Source organism: Triturus cristatus, chromosome 1_2 (assembly GCF_964204655.1).
Source record: "Triturus cristatus chromosome 1_2, aTriCri1.1, whole genome shotgun sequence".
Taxonomy (NCBI): domain Eukaryota; kingdom Metazoa; phylum Chordata; class Amphibia; order Caudata; family Salamandridae; genus Triturus; species Triturus cristatus.
In genome coordinates, this window is record NC_140580.1 from 124,711,215 (window position 1) to 124,728,930 (window position 17,716).

Here is a 17,716-nt window from a genome sequence, read left to right on the forward strand (position 1 = left end):
TCCTGTTCGCGAACGCGGTTTGCGTGCTCGGGGGGTAATATCTCGCCAACATACATTTTGAGAACGCGAACAAGCAAAAAATTCCTCGAAACGCAGAATTTTGGGCAATTCCGCGTTCTCCGCGGAACGCGAAATTACCCAAATTACGCAAATTTCGCGAGCGGAACGGAATTTACTACCCATGCCTAGAAATTAGGCAGTCAATACGACTCATGCTACATTTTAACCGACCAGTGTAGGTGACGTTTTTAGCCAGTATTTTTGTCTTACTCGTACAATGTGTGAGGTTTCAGGGTTAAGAATACATATTTAAAAAACAAACTATCACTTCTCTTCACTTGGGAGGGTGTTGTGCAAATATAGAAGGTACTCCAGCTGTAAAAGTATTTTGGATTTACATGAAGTACATTCAAAGCAGTGTTGCTCACCTTGAGGCAGTTATTGTGAGGAGCCAACAGTAGCTCTTGTTTTCAATATTATCACCCCCAACTGAGGCCTCGTGCCCAAACATTAATGCAGTGATGTTTAGGGAATGTGTGCAGCGATGACCAACTTGCCACATTGCATATGTCTTGAGGCAAAACATATCCAATGAAAGCCAAAAAAGTGGCCTTATTTCCTCGTCAAATACAAACAAAAATACAGCATAATTTTAAGCACTGATCAGCAGACCTGTTCATTTGGTGACTCTATTGCCCACGGATCTAGAATATCTAATACTCTATCTTCAACTCGTGGGTCTGCAAACGGTAGAGGGAATTTAATTACTCAGCCATCATGAAAAATGGATACAAATTGAAGACAAAGCCGAAAATGAGTAAGTAAAAACACTCTGTTATTGTGCATGGGTGACATGCCTTAAGTGCTCACAGAAGGACAGAGAGGTGTAGGCTCAAAGAGAGGGTGTATTGATTAAATGTGTTAGCTCTATATTAATGTTCTAAATATGTGCAATGTTGATAAAGAAATGTTTGGAACATTTTTCCACAAAATGTTCTGGGGGAGAAGGAGAGAGAAGGGGAGACCACTAAAAAAGGGCTCGCTGGTTCATAGCATTGTGTGACTTGTAATCTTTCTGAAACTGCTAAATGAATACCTGTTTTCTCCAGCAAGGAAACCAACATACAATTATACAACTTAATGAGGGGGGAGTCTGGAGTTGAATGCAGGATTCCTTGGCTAAGCCGCTACTAAGGCAATTCCTCGTAACATATCTTAAGATGATACATGTAGGAAACTGGAATTTTGTTGCAGTTGTCCTCCCACTTTTTGCCCCCTTTTTGACTGTCAGATGCTGGTTTTCAACTCTGACATCACACTGAGGCTTGCTAACCAGACATCAGTGCTTATTCCCCCAAAAACAAGTTAAAGTCTAACTGTAACCCAAATGGCAAGGACTCTAATTTTTAATCAATGTTTTGTAGTAATCAAGTGCTTGTCAGTACTGCTATAAGTGTAGCGTGCAGGTCAGGAATGAGGTTGCCTGCCTCATATGAACTAATGACTAAATTGCAAGTGTAACGATGCACTTGACCCTGCCCGCACTGCTTAAATTGGACATTCCAACAAAATTATACAATTTTAGCCAATGTTGTAAACTTATATGTGCTCTTTGCAAATACATTCACAAGTCAAATACCATTATAATGTTTTTATTCTCAGCGGATACCTCTCCACTAATGCATAATCATGATTTATTGTACATAGATTTACTGAAATAACTGCGTATACAACGTTAACACTTCATGCTTTCAATGAACAATATATGGACAAAATGCATCTTCTCTCAAAAGATGTTCCCAATGCATTTCGGGATAAACAATCACTTCTTCAGGGGTGAGAGAGAAGCTGCCGATAATTCGGTTTGCTCAAAACTAATACCTAAACGCGTCATGCGTATAATGATCTGAGGCTCAATACTACTGAAAAAACTGTAGCTCACAACGAAACACACAGTCTTGCTCGTAGATATCCCAAATGTCTTGTATAATAAAGTTTAAGGCATAATGCTCAGCGTCCCGAGTTGGGAGTTTCACTTCTGCAGGTTGGAGGCGGGGACAGCCCGGTAGGGCTGAGGCCAAGCCTGCTGGCGTCGTCCTCTTAGCTTCAGCACAGCTGTTCGGTTCTTCTTTTCTTCTTGATCATTTCTTGTCTGAGGAGGCAAGGTTCAGGGGCGCCCCTAAATACTAGATTTAGGGGTGTTATAGGTAAGTAAAGGTTGGAACCAATGGGTCCCTGCCTTGGGGTGAGTACACCCCCTATTATGCCACCCTCCAGTGGGAGGGGGCATATGCCTCACTCTGGTTGGCTGGGTCTCTCCATCTGCAAGTTGGCGGGGACTGAGAGTTGGGCTTCACCTCACCTCCCCCACCTGAGGGGTGGGGTTGGCAAAGGTGGGCACACCTCTCTTCCTCACTTGGCTTTCCCACCGGTTCACCCGTCCAAAGTGGGGGGTCAGAACCGGTGAGGACCAGCTGCTGGAAGCAGCAAAAGGCCTGGGGAAGCTTACAAATGCAGCAAGACTTTGAAGCTTCCCCTCCGTGGACCCTGCTGATCCTGGGGGAGGAGGCTTGGCACCTCGTCCCAGACCCGCCCCCCTCTCCCGAGAGCAGCAGGCTCTCGACCCAGGGGGTCCAGAAACATGTCTGGTGGTGGCAGCTGGGGGGCAGCCACTCAGTCTGGACACTAGTGTTTGGTCGTTTTTCAGGGGGCATCTCGAAGATGCCCTCTGTGTGCATCTTTCATTAAAAGATAGGCCAGCGCTCTAGTAATTAAGCAAAAATCTACTTATGGCGCACGCAGTGCGAACGCGCTAAGAGAAACTGACACAGGTCAGACACACGGTACCAGAGAGTACTGACTTGCTTGTTTGCTTATTTGCACAGTCTTTTTTAAAGCCAGAGTATTTTAGAAGATTGAACTTATCACTTTTTAAAATCACTCGGAACGCTTTTAAGACTATTTGCACTGTAATATTCCGCTTTTAGAATCAAATATTTTTAAAATTGAAGGTTGAATTGAATGCTTACTCACTGTGGGGAATCTTGACTCACGCCGAACAGTGAAACGGGAGCTGGGCGGGGCAGGACCTGTGAGCACAGCTGAGAGGCACCAACCTCATGGGGAGCGAGGGATAGGTCAGCGCTCTAGTAATTAAGCAAAAATCTACTTATGGTGCACGCAGCTCGAACGTGCACCGGATGCGTCGCTGGCGCGCCAAAGGCGCATCTAAGACAAGCCCGCCTGCATCCGGACATGGCCAAGGGCCAGGAACCATTGCGGACTGTCCCAAAAACGGTAAGCCCATCACATATGATAGAGACATTTTACTCTCATTGAGATACTCTGTTAAAGCCGATTGTGGGATAACTCTGGCGCCTACAAGCCTGATAGGGAAGGAGATGTCTTGCCCGCTCTGCTGGACTAAGCTGTACTCAGGCAAGAATGAAGGGCTGTGAGAAAGTGCCATCTTTCTTGCATGGTATGGCCCCACTTTTTGCTGAATGTACATTGACTAAGTGTGCCCTGGACTCCTGCCAATCAGGTGCCCAGGGCCTATGTTCCTTCCCTAAAACACAACTTGGCAAACCCTGGCCACATGTCAGCCCCTGGTAAATGGTACCCTAGGTACCCAGGGAAGGCCTCTAAAGGCTGCAGCACTCATTGTGCCACCCTTAGAGGCCCTGTACCCTTACACACACACACTTACACACACACACCCCCCTTGCAGGCTGGGTGTCTGGGTTCAAGACAAAACAAAGAGTCGACATGGCACACATCCCTGTGTGTCATGCCCACCACCTACACTGCCATGGCATACATCAGCCACCCCTCTAGCTGGGTGCCCTATGCCAGTGGTGTGGGCGCAGGAGCCCTGTGCCCCTAAAGTACCCAGGTCCATTCCTGGGCACTGTAAGTGCAGTGCTGCCATTTAAGAGTACATGGCGCTGAGAGCTTGTCAAACACGAACTCCACAGCACCATAATGGCAACACTGAAGACTGAGAAGTTTGGTATCAAACTTCTCAGCACATTAAACCCGCACTGATGCCAGTGTGGGATTTAATGTACCATGCACCCCAGAGGGCATCTTAGAGATGCCCCCTAAAACCTAACCTTCAATCCACGTCTGTTCTGAGGCTGCCTAGGCTGCCACACAGCAGACCCCTGGGTAGGAGAGCCCCTGCTCTCCTGGGCCTGCAACAATGCACATCCTGGGCGAGGTGCTAAATCTCCTCCCCCAGGATGGGCAGGGGGAAGCTTCAAAGGCATGCCACCTCTGTGAGCTTCCCCAGGCCACTGCAACCCCCCACTCTGGCGGGAAGTTTGGCCGGAAACCCCAAATTAGGACAGGGGATGTGCCAGCCTGCCAACCCCACCCTCAGGTGGGGGAGGCGAGGTGAAGCACATCTCTGGGCTCTCGCCATCTTGAAGATGGGAGGCCCTGCTCAATCAGGATTAGGCTACTGCCCCCCTCCCACAGGAGAGAGGCAGGATAAGGGGTGTACCCATCCCAGGACAGGGACCCATTGGTGCCTGCCCTTCACCTACCTGTAACGCACCTAAATCTAGTATTTAGGGGCACCCTGAACCTTCCTTCCCCAGATTCCAAAATCCAAAGAAGAGCTAGAAGAAAGAAGACCTGCCCTGCAGCTGCCAAGAAGAGGAAGACATCAACTGCTTTGGCCCCAGCCCTACTGGCCTGTCGACCCTCGAACCTGCTCCAACGCGGCATCTCTTGTGGCCAGCAACCTCACAAACCCCGGAGGACGTGGCTACCTTTTGATTCTAAGCCCACTGGGACTCCCATGAGTAGAGGCTCTACTCAAAATCTACTTCTAATCCCTGGCAGCAGCCCGGAACCGCGAACCCAGCACACACTGCACCTGCCAAGCCTGGCCTGTGCCGGAGTGAACAAAGACCACGAGGACGACCCCACGGCGACTGTGACCCCGAGTCCGGCACCCAAGGACCTCCCTCGACACACCTGAAGAATCTTCGTCCCCGAGCTTGCAGTCTTTTTCTAAACCGGAGATTTCCCATTGAAATCAATCGAGCGCCCGAAGGCTCAAAAGCACCCTGCACCCAGCCGCCTGAGTGGCCCTGGCAGTGTAACCTCTACACCTATCTACTTCCCCACCTGCCCTGAGTAAGTGACCAGGAGCCCAGCTCCCACAGCCGCGTGGCCTGCTAGTCTGGCCTGCTAGTCAGCAGCCACCAACCAAGGCCCCCCCTACCTCTCATAGGATAACATTGGGCCTAACTCTCTCTGCACCCGGCCGCCCTTGTGCCGCTGAGGGTGAACAAACTGTACCTACCTGACCCTGGGAGACCCCGGAGTCTATGCCCAGAAACTTAGCTCTGCCAGTCGAGTACTTACCTTTAAACAGATAACTCAATTTTCTCCATAGGGTAACATAGACTGGCTTTTCCTGAAATTTCTTCTAAGTGTGGACTTTTCAAAACTTAAAAAATTCACCAAAAATCAGCAGAGTAAGGAAAACGAAAATACTCACCTGCTATTAGGTGAGCTCCCAGTGCTGGATCCTGGTGCCCAGTACTGACTCGGAAAAATACTTACAACTGTACTTACCAGTAACCCAATTTTCTCCCATAGGAAATCATTGACTGTTTTTCTGTGAAATTTCTTTTGTCAATTTCTGCAAACTTTAAATATTCTTTAAAAATCGTATAATTTCTGAAAACTTAATTACTTACCTGTTTTGGATAAAGGTCCCAGTACTGAGTCTAGGCACCCAGTACTGGATTACAAAAGTAACAAGAACATACTATACCTGCAACTTGAATTTTCTGCCATAGGGAATCATTGACTGTTTTCTATGAAATATTTTCTAAGTGTCAACTTTTAAAATAGCAAAATATTGCCTAAAAATCATCACAGTAATTAAGTCGACTTTTATCACTTGTTTCCAAGTACTGTCCCAGGACTGAATCTAGTATCCAGGCCTGGAATTCCAAAAGTAATCCTAAAAGTAATCTGTGGAAAATAACTTGAAACTTCCATTGAACTCAATGCATTATTGTGTTTAGAATTGTGTTGCCTATTGCAACCACTTGTAACTTTCTACAACAGACAATTGCATATTGCAAAAGTATTTATATAAAGCATCTCATTCTGAGAAAGTATATTTTAATACCTATTGTTGGTTCTAAAATAAAACAAGCATATATTTTTTATATATAAACCATTGGCCTAGAGTTCAGTTCTTGAGTGTGTGAAACCATTTGCTGGCTGAGTGTGTGCAACAAATGCTTTACACTGTCCTCTGATACTGCCTTACTGCTCGACCAAGCTACCACTTTAGAGAGTAAGGTTATATGTAACTTTAGCCTATGCCAAACCTCTGGGGACTGTGGACTCTGTACACCCTGTACCTATTTGGGAACAGTATATACAGAGCCACTTTCTCACAAGACTCTCTAGGGAAAGGTTATTCTCATGTTCTTTCGTTTGGAAAGTGCCCTCTTTTGTGCATGGTTACCCCACTTTTTGCTGAACTGCTGATGCACTTTGAGTGTGCCCTGGGCTACGGCCAATCAGGTACCCAGGGCCTATGTTCTTTCCCTAAAACTGCATTGAAAACAAAACCCAATTGGCACTCTCTGACCACAGGTCAGCCCCCTGGTCAATGGTACCAAAGGTACTCTGGCCAGGGAAGGCCTCTATAGGCTGCAGCACCCATTGTGCCACCCTTAGAGGCCCTGTACCTTTATAATAATATATATATATATATATTGTGATCAAGCTCGCGGATGCGAGCGAAACGCGTCATGGTGGACACTATGTCCAAAGATTGTAATGGACTCACACTTGCCTTTGCTTGAATAAATGAAGTCTTGCACCGATTCTGGATTCCGGCCTTTGTTTAACAAACGTGAGCACATTGTATAGGTCCCAGCCAGCGTTCTTCCCGCCTGTTGGCTGTTAGTCAGGTGGTGCTGGATTGGTTTAGTGATATATATATATATATATATATATATTCCTTCAAGAAACGGGTCATTCCGGGATTGAGCCCGATGTCAGGTGGTGCGTTTGCCGGTATACCCTCACCGGTAATGTAATATTGCTCGACCCCAAATTACACGCACACTCGAAGTAAAATGCTTATAAAGAAGCTGATTTATTGCTCGTTACGCGTTTCGACAAGAAAAGGCGTGTGATCAAGACATTTTCTTGTCGAAACGCGCAACGAGCAATAAATCAGCTTCTTTATAAGCATTTTACTTCGAGTGTGCGTGTAATATATATATATATATATATATATATATCCTTTCTCCTACGGCCCAATTTCTTGACACTTGGGCGCTCTAGATGGTGCGTATGCGATGCGACGGAGCCAAGTCGCTTGTAATTCCACAAATGCGTCTCCAGTTAGAGAACAGTTCGCTCGCACACAGAAATGAACCCAGCCAAATCCATTTTTCTCTTTAGCAAAGTTGCAATTTTAATCAGGCGTTCCAGTAAAGTTTCCTCTACGCGTTTCAATCTTAACAAAGATCTTGTTCACGAGGGTCAATCATTACACTTGTGAAATGTTTTTTTTCCCATTTAAACCCATTTCCTCATATTTCGTTACATCACTTCCTGCTTCTTATTTGCATTGCATTCTGGTTAGTGTAGTTCCATCATTTATAGTAATTGTATTTTGCTTGATATATATAATCACCCTAGTGCGTGTTATCAACAAATCATTTTTCTTCCTCCTAACATATTATGTCTGTCAATTTCATTTACTAAAGCCATTTATTTTATTAGTATGGGCCGCTTTTCCTGTTGTTAATCTCCTTAACTTCATATTGAGGTCTAGTTCTATTTTACTGGATTAATTTCCTTTTCCAACTGACCCTTGAAGTTTATAAGCTTTCCTACCCTCCAGTGGGTATATAACTTCAACTTAATTCTATTATTTAATTTTTCATAATGCCTTATTAATAACTTTTCTTTCATAGCTTTGCAAATTACGTTAGAAGTACTTCTTAATTTTCTGTTTTCATGTTTGTGCAAACGTGCTACTTATAACCTGCTATCATTATTTTATTTTATTTTTTTATATGCTAACAACCTATATATCTACTTATGTTAAAATCATACGACAAATATGTACAAATTTACATTAGAGGCACAAAAAGTTCTAGCAAGTCACTGATTTTACAGGTGCGAATACATCTCTTCGTCCTGGTTCAGTCCATTCGGGGTCAGAGTTCGAAAATTAAGGATGTGTCGTGATTCCTTCTGTCGAAGAATCTTTTCTCTGTTGCCACCTCTTATATGTTTATCTACTGCTTCCTCTGCATAAAAAGATAGCTTCTTCCAGTCTCCCCCATGTTTTTGTTCCATGTGCTTTGCTACTGCATTGCTTCTATCGTTGTTGACTGTTGCACGCACATACACTAAAATGCGTTTTTTTAATTCACATTTAGTGCTTCCAACATATTTTAGTGGGCAGGGGCATTCAATAATGTATATCACATATTGACTCTTACAGTTGATAAGTTGTTGTATTTTCCACTTTTTGTTGTCGGCTGTTGTGATTTCTTTCATGTTTTTAGCTATGGTGCACACTTTACAGTTTGTACATTTGAAGAACCCTTGTGGTTTAAGCCATGAGTCTTGCTTCTTCATTGGTAAGAAGTGGCTGTGAGTCAGCTGGTCTTTAAGATTTTTCGTCCTTCTATATGTAATATTCGGATGGTCTCCTATTATGCTTGCCACTGTTGTATCAAGATGTAAAATATGCCAGTTTTTCCTCATTATCCTTGTTATTTGTTTGTTTTCAGTGGAGTGCGTTGTTATTAGGCGGATCTCCTGATCTTTTTTATCCTTTTCTGACATTTGTGGGGTTTTTTCTTTCAAAAGTTCGATTCTAGGTATTTTTGTTGTTCTTTCGAATGCTGATGCTACAATTTTGGGGTTATATTTTCTCTTTTTGAATCTTTCTCCTGCTTTCTGACAGTTCACTTTCCATTCCTCCTCCTGTGAACAGATTCTCCTGATCCTGAGAAATTCTCCATATGGGATGTTGTTAATCAGGCTTGTTTGGTGAAAGCTTTCGGCATGAAGAACAGCATTAGTTGCTGTACTTTTTCGATGAAGTGTAGTTTGAACTGTTTCATTGTCAATATAGATTTCAGTGTCCAAAAATACAACTCTGCTTTTACTGATGTTATATGTAAATTTGAGGCCTGTCTCTGTATTGTTCAGTATTTCAAAGTATTCTTGAAATTCTTCATTTGTGCCATCCCAAATTAGCAGCAAATCATCTATAAAACATAACCATAGTACGGTCTTGTTTACATATCGTTCATTGTCTGCAGACCAAGCAATAATGTTTTCCCACCATCCCATGGTGAGGCAGGCAAAACTTGGACTAAATGAAAAGCCCATCGCTGTTCCTTTGACTTGACGGTATATTTCTTCTCCAAATAAAAACACATTTTGTTCAAGACACAAAGTGATCATTTGAAGCAACATCCTGTTATGATCTCCGTATTGAATGTTCCTATCTTGCAGGAAATATTCGCAGGCTTTTAGCCCGATGTCATTTCTAATATTCGTATACAATGATACTACGTCCAATATATATATATATATATATATATATATATATATATATATATATATATATATATATATATATATATATATTCGGTTCAAGCTTGCTTCTGCAACCCGCCACCTCCTGAACGCAAGGCGCGTCGACGTTGATGGACCTCCGAAGCCCGGTCCAGTAATGTAATATAAACTCCAAGAAAAATGGAATGTCGACGCCGTGTCGTTTGGAAAATAATTTTATGTCAGTTGAAAAGAGTCAGACGCGTTTCGCCTGCGCAGCAGGCTTGCTCACCAACAACTCCAATAAAGTTTTTTCCCACCATATACACTCGTGAATCAGTTCCGTGTCACATGGTAAACTACTGCTATAGACAGTGAAGACATACTCGTAGTTTTCTGAATATCGCGTAAATTAAACTTGTTTGCGTTTTTTCTCAATATGTAGGAAATTCAGTTATGTGGCTAATACACATCATAATAACAGAAACCGTAATTATTTCAATACTCAATTGATGCTGAAATACATTTCTTTGGTGAAATTGATTATTGGCGTATATGTTTAGAATGACATCGTAAAACTTTCAAATGCTGTTCTAAGTGGCTCATATTATGACCAGACCAATAATTATTGTTGACATTTAATGTCTCTAGTGAGACTAATCAATCGGCTCGTGCCGCAGAATAAACATTTTTGGTCCTTCTACATTAGTTAGTGCGTCACAAATATTCAACATTTATTGCATATGATACTACCCCAGTGGGTTGTCGCACTATTTTTCTGAAAGATATCAACGCGCCAGTGCGCACAAAGGTCTGTCAACATCCTAGCAGTTCCAATGTATGTATTGCCTCATATTGACATATCTTCACATTATTTCATATTTGTGAAAAAGTGAAAACCTAAACCAATTAAAATGTTTTGCAGATTTAAAAAAGGGGAATGTAGGATCATGAAGAGTGTTCATAAGTACGTGTGTAAATCTTCTTCCACGTTTAACCCCATAGGAGTTTTTGTATTAAGTTTAATAATATAACTAGATTCTAGTCTTCGAAGGGTTTTCTGCCGATCACCCCCTCTAATATTGATTGGTACAGCATCTATGACAAAATATGTCAGACCACTCACATCTTTATTGTGCACTTGACTGAAGTGACGGGCAACCGAATAAGATTGGTCCGCATTCTTTATAGCCCGCAGGTGTTGTAGTACCCGCTTATGCACCTGCAAAATAGTGCTGCCTACGTACCTCAAGCCACAAGGGCATTGAAGCACGTAGACAGCAAACTCTGTCTTACAAGAGAACTGTCCCTTGATTTTCTGCTCCCTCTTCGTGAAGCCGGAAACATAACTGGTGGTATTCTTCCCAAAAGTGCAGGCCTTACATTTCGTGCACTTAATGAATCCATTTTTTCTGGTTAACCATGTGCCTTTGGTCTTAGTCTGTGTAGCAGAAGGTAACATATTGCTGACTAGTGCTTGTCTTAACGAACGAGCCCTTCTAAAGGTGATGAGGGGTTTTCTCTGAACACATTTTTTTAAAATTGGATCATTCCAGATAATATGCCAATGTTTTTGTAAAATATGGCGTAACTCCTTGTGTTGGTTGTTGAATGTAGTTATCATCCTACAAAGGGAATGCCCTGTCTTCCTGCTCTCTTTCTTGCTGGGTTTAAAGAGTAGTTCTTCCCTTGATTGCTTTGTGGCTCTATATACAGATGAGGTGATGCATTCCTCTGAGTATCCTCTAGCAGAAAATCTCTTTTTAAGACATTCAATTTCCGCCTCCAGATCATCTTTAATGCTGCAGTTCCTCATGGCTCGAAGACATTCACCATAGGGAATGCTTCTTACCAAATTAACTGGGTGAAAGCTTGTGGCGTGTAGTAACGTGTTACCATCAGTGGGTTTGCGGAATAATTTTGTGTGCAATTTGCCTTTGTGTATATACACAGTCAAATCAAAAAAATTTACCTCTACACTGCTGATAACACTGGTAAATTTTAAGTTCAATTGATTCGATTGTAAACTCCTCACAAAATTTTCTGCACTGGTGATATCCCCCTTCCATATGACGAAGAGGTCGTCGATAAACCGACTCCACTGGCTGACATTGTTCTGCCATTCTTGGGCAAACTGCGATTGGATCACCTGCTCCTCCCACCAGCCCATATGCAAATTAGCATAGCTGGGGGCGAAGCAGGTGCCCATCGCTGTACCGCATTTTTGGTGATATAGATCTTCACCAAAAAGAAAGAAATTGTTCTGCAAGCATGTGGTAGTCATGGAAACTAGCATTTCTGTATGGTGCCAAAATTTAGCAGATCTTTCCCCTAGGAAGTATCTAACCGCATTCAACCCATCTTTGTGACGTATGCTTGTGTATAAAGTCGTCACATCTATTGTCATTAACAGGAGATCTGGTTCCCATGGTACATCATATATTTTACGCAGAAAATCTCCTGTGTCTTGAATATATGAAGGGAGCTTAGTGACTAATGGATTTAGAAAAGAGTCAACAAATTTGGACGTATGTTCAAAAGCACTGTTTATAGCTGATATAATAGGGCGACCAGGGGGGTTTTCTAGATCTTTGTGTACCTTAGGTATTAAATAAAATACCGGTGTGGTAGGGTTGGATATTTTTAGGTAAGCATATTCCTCCTTACTGATCAAGCCTTGTCTATGCCATCCAAGTAACTGGGTATTAGAAGTATCAAAACTGTCCTGCATTAAAGCATTCTGAGTTTTAACATAGTTACTTTTGTTGCTTAATTGTTTATTTGCCTCCATCAGATATTTTTCTTTTCCCCATAGCACCACTAGGACAAAGGAGGGAATGTGGTGCTATGGGGAAAAGAAAAATATCTGATGGAGGCAAATAAACTCAGAATGCTTTAATGCAGGACAGTTGGATCGGACTTGTCATAACCTGAAAAATATGTACATTTTTCTTTGTATGTTTTCGAACTCCCTTGTTTGACAGTTGGTCAATGTTCCCATTGCATATAATTAAAAACTGTGTGTCGAACCATAACTCTACGTAAATAATGATGTTCAAAATGATGGTAACAGAAAATCTCACAATAGTTTGCAGAATTAATGCACACATCCTCTGATTAGAAAACCATATCATATTCCAACAATGAGAGCATGGCGTTTACTGTTTTAACATCCCAATCATCACAATATAACCCAGGTACCATCACATTCCCATAGAAAACCTAAACACATATGGAATCTGCAGGATCTCTGTAGGACCGAATAGGTCAAAAAGAGCTTTATGCCAAACAACTCCACCATTTGCTGGAACAGATAAATGTTCACGAGGGACAAGTCTTTTCTTAGCTCATGAGAAGAAGGGTGGGGGGGCCAACACACTGTCGCCCAGTTCTGCAGCAGAGCGTTCTGGAAGATCGTGGCCATTAATCAGCAAGACAAAAACACAAAATCCAATCCACAGGAATAGAAAAACCAAGGAAAGAGTTATCCAAATACCCAAGTTGGGGCCAGATAAGGGAGTTTCAGCCATGAAAATAAAACAGATCCGTGCAGCAGGAGTGTCTAAAACGGAAGAATCATCAAAAGAATTTGATGAAAAATCATCTCAACCCACAAAATACCCAGAAGCAGTTTGCCGAAAAACTGGTGCCACCGGTACATTTAAAGAATCTGTAAAATCCAAGAGTGATATGTATTAACGACATCAGCTGCAGATGAAATGAAATGAGGTAGGTACGGTAGAAAGTTCCGTACTCACTTCAGTCGAGTTGCTGGCAGTTTTAGCGGTTGCAGGTATGGATAGATGTGAATTCTCTGCTTCCGTCAGCAGGAGAGAACCCGCCTCGGTGGGGCTCACTAGCTGTAGAGGAATTTCCTGTATGGTAGCGAGAGGAGTTATTGAACTACCAAGGACTCCTCGTGGCCTACTGTTGAGAATCAGCCACATGATGTAACTTGATGTTATCAATGGAGACAAAACTATTGCCTTTAGAACAAGGAAGCAGTGTAAAGATTACAGTTCCTGTACCTTGAATGCCAAGTACAAACACCGGTGCTTAGTAACAGGCCAAACTCCTCCTTTACTGCCACGTTCCCTCGCACAAGATCCCCCAACTTGCGGAATCCAGCTGGAAGGTTATGGTTTCTCCTTGATTCTTGCAGAGGAAGGTGTCTTCAACTGCTCATTGGATTGGCTGTCACAGATCGTTTGTAAGTCCTATAAGACAGTACAACGTTTATTTACATCAAAGGGCGTGCAGCGGCCAGAATGTCTGGACCGTCAAGGCCTGGAAACAATATTTTGATGCCAAAGAGGACCTCATAAGCGGTCCGGCCACCAAGAGATCTTTTTGGTAGATTGTTGAGAGCCTGCTAAACCGATAGGAGTGGTGGATCCAACTACGCCCTGTGCCTAATACTCTAGCTGTGAAGGACTGCTTCATCCTCTCCACAACAGAATTGCCCTCAGGCCTATATGGAGAAGAATACTGCACCTGTACACCCAGGGATGCCATAGTGTCCTGGTAAGCTTTAGAAGCGAAAGCCGGGCCTTGGTCCAAGTGGAATGTACTGCACGCATGTGTCCCGATAAAGACTTGCATGTCTTTAATAACAGTGCAAGTGTCAGTTGAATGCTGTAGCCAAACCCAGAGGAACCAAGGAGCAATAATCAACTGCAACTAGGATACATTTAAACACCGTATCTGAAATGAAAGGACCACAGTGGTCCGAATGAATGCAGCCAAAAAGTTTGTTAGAAATTAATAGGTGTGTCTGCGGTGGACGAGCCACGGAGGAAGCTTTGATTTCTCACAAAAAAGGACATTTTTGGGCTGTTGATAAAAGCCATGACATCAACAACGTTGCTGTAGCAGCGAAATTATGGCAGTCACAACTGCATGTGTAGAAGCATTAACTTTCTGCGCACCTATCACTAAAGCTAGTCTGCTGTCTTGGTTGGGAATCAACTCCTGGAATAGTTACAAAAGGAATGTTTTGTTCACTCAAGTGGTAGATATATTTAGATGGAAATCCCTTAGGCAAGGGGGTGCAGTTTTTATTAGCTCTAACCGCAGCTAAAATATCCAAATCTATTCTTGTTTTAGAACGAGTAATTGCATCAACACTGGCAGTCGCAACTGCAGATTTGGCCTCTTCATCAGCCAAAGAAGTTCCTACAATGTGTGCAACCATACGGTGATGACTATGTATGTATAACATTATCCTATGGCAACCTATCTTCGAAGTCTGCCACTTTAACCCAAAGAAATTTTAGCTAGATTGTGCTACCGTTAGAATTTTTTTATCCATTCTGACGCCATTAAAGAACTGTACATAGTAATACGAATCACTCAAGAGTAAGTGTCTGGAATTCAGGATCCGTATGGTCAAGTTCAGGGAGCATAGCTTTTAGTTCAGCCAATTGTGCAGTGCTGTACCCTAAGATCTGGGTGAGAGTTATTTGTGGTTTGAAATTTCCACCCAGGATCACACCAGCAACGGTGGCACGCAGCGGAATACTGCAGTTTAGTGCCTATAGCAGGTTGAGCTGAACCATCAGTATAAACCATCTGTTTATACTGTTCAAGAGGTAAGACCAAATTGGGCATGGGCTAAACATACTCATACTGCAAGAATTCTGGTGTCTGTAAAGACGGGTCAAGGCACATCAACAGCTGTTAAGGATGTTGCCCAATGCATTAATCTAGGATAGAGGAATTTAGCGTTGAGAACGCTAGCCTTTGTCACAGCCTCTAGGGCCAGCACATAAGTAACGTCAATAATGCATTTCCCTTGTGCAAGTGGCTGCTCCTTAAGAATAGCCATCTGCACTGTAGCATATTTCTGCACTGGAATATAAATTATGCGATTTATATGCTATCGGCAAAGGCTCATCTTCATTAAAAGTGATATAGGTGAATCCAACTGCACCCGGTAAAGCACAGATAACTATGTTCGCAGTATTAACTTGTGTATGTAAGTGACATGAGACAAGCAAGTCAGAATGTGAAGATCTGAGTGTATCTGTGTTCTGATGTCCAAAGTGTTAAGGAAAAATCAGGCCGAGTCAATTCATATAGTGAATTAATGCATTGGACAAAATCAGGAATGTATATTCTGCCAAAGTTAAGGAATCCTAATAAGTATTGCAGTTTCTTTAATGCATTTGGAGATTGCAATTGCGCACACTTCTCCATAACCTGAGGGGCAATACTCTTATACTCAAGTGCAAGTTCATTTCCTAAGAAAAGGACACTTCGAAATGAGATATGCAATTTCTGATAGTTTAACTTCTAGCCATATGCAGTGAATCCTAAAATTATGCAATCCACTCTGGCCAAGAGTGGGTTTAATTCATCGTCTGTGAGGTAGAGATCATCTACATAAGACAATGCATCCGGGTCAATATCAAGTAGACTTGACAATGCTGGCAGCAAATAATCCCGGGCCAATCTTTTAAGCCCTAGGGAGACTTGCATATCTGCTTTGAAAGCCAAGCGTAGAGAAGGGTGTCCAATCTCTTCTTTCAGGGGCTATATTGTGAATGAAAAAAAGCGCTGGAAATATCCAAGGTCGTTTTGTATTTTTTACGAACTGTATGGTTAATTATTACCGTACTGTGTGTATTTTGTATTGCAAATGTGCGCGAATGGCTGGTTAAATGCCTGTCGCTTAAGACTGAATATGCTACTTACCAGTATGCATCTGTTCTTGGCATGTAGGGCTGCTGACATTCATATCTGTGCATAGATCGGATCGCCGCCTAGTGTTGGGTCCGGATGTTTGCACGTTGTTGTCCTGGAAGAGTCTTCGAAGTATCCTGAGATAGGTGACTCCTCCCCTGGACCACAGTGCGCATGGGCATCCTCTCCATCCTCAGATTGTTTTTCGCCATTGTGGCAGTGATGGAGTAGATACAGAAAGTGATGACCATACTTACAGTAATTCTGAGAGCTGCAGCTGCTACAGGCGCCGGGGAGGAGGGTGGGCGATATGAATGTCAGCAGCCCTACATGCCAAGAACAGATGCATACTGGTAAGTAGCATATTCAGTTCGAGGCATGTGGGCTGCTGAATTCATATCTGTGCATAGAATATATAGCAGTACCCTCTATTAGCGGCGGCTACCAGTGCCAGCTGCAGCGGTCTGAAAAAGAGTTTTGAGAACAGCCTGTCCTACAACTGCCTGCTGTTTTGATTGCACATCTACACAATAGTGTTTGGTAAATGTATGTGTAGTGGACCAGGTGGCTGCTCTACATATATCATGCAAAGGAATGTTTCCCAGGAAAGCCATGGAGGCCCCTAACTCACGTGTTGAGTGGGCTCGTGGGGGAATCGTTAATGTGCGTTTAGCTTTTTGATAGCAAATTTGAATACATTTAACGATCCATCTGGCTATACCTGCTTTGGAGATGGCGTTACCTTTGTGTTGTGGGGCAAAGGCAACGAAAAGTTGTTTTGTTTTCCTAAAGACTTTAGTCCTGTCTATATAGTACATGAGGGCTCTCTTTACATCTAGTGTATGGAGTGCTCTTTCCGCGACAGTTTGTGGGTTTTGAAAGAAAACAGGCAGTTCGATAGTTTGATTCATGTGGAACTGCGATATCACCTTGGGCATGAATTTGGGGTTGGTACGTAGTACGACCCTGTTGGCGTGAACCTGTATGAATGGCTCTTGAACGGTTAGTGCCTGGAGTTCACTAACTCTCCTCAAAGAAGTGATCGCTACTAGGAAAGCTACTTTCCAGGTGAGGAATTGAATTTCGCATGAGTGTAGAGGTTCGAAGGGTGGACCCATCAGGCGTGTGAGGACCAAGTTGAGGTTCCACATTGGAGCTGGTGGGTGGCTTGGAGGAATTACTCGTTTGAGTCCTTCCAAGAATGCTTTGATGGCAGGCACTCTGAATAAAGAGAGGTGCTGCCTGTTCTGGAGATAGGCTGATATTGCGGTCAAATGGACACGTATTGAGGTGTATGCCAGATTGCATCGGTATAGGTGTAAGAGGTAACAAATTATGTTTTGGATGGATGCGTCTAGCGGGTTAATGTCATTGTTATTGCAATAAATTACGAACCTTTTCCATTTGGCTGCATAGCAAGCTCTGGTAGTGGGTCTTCTAGCTTCCTTAATGATGTCCA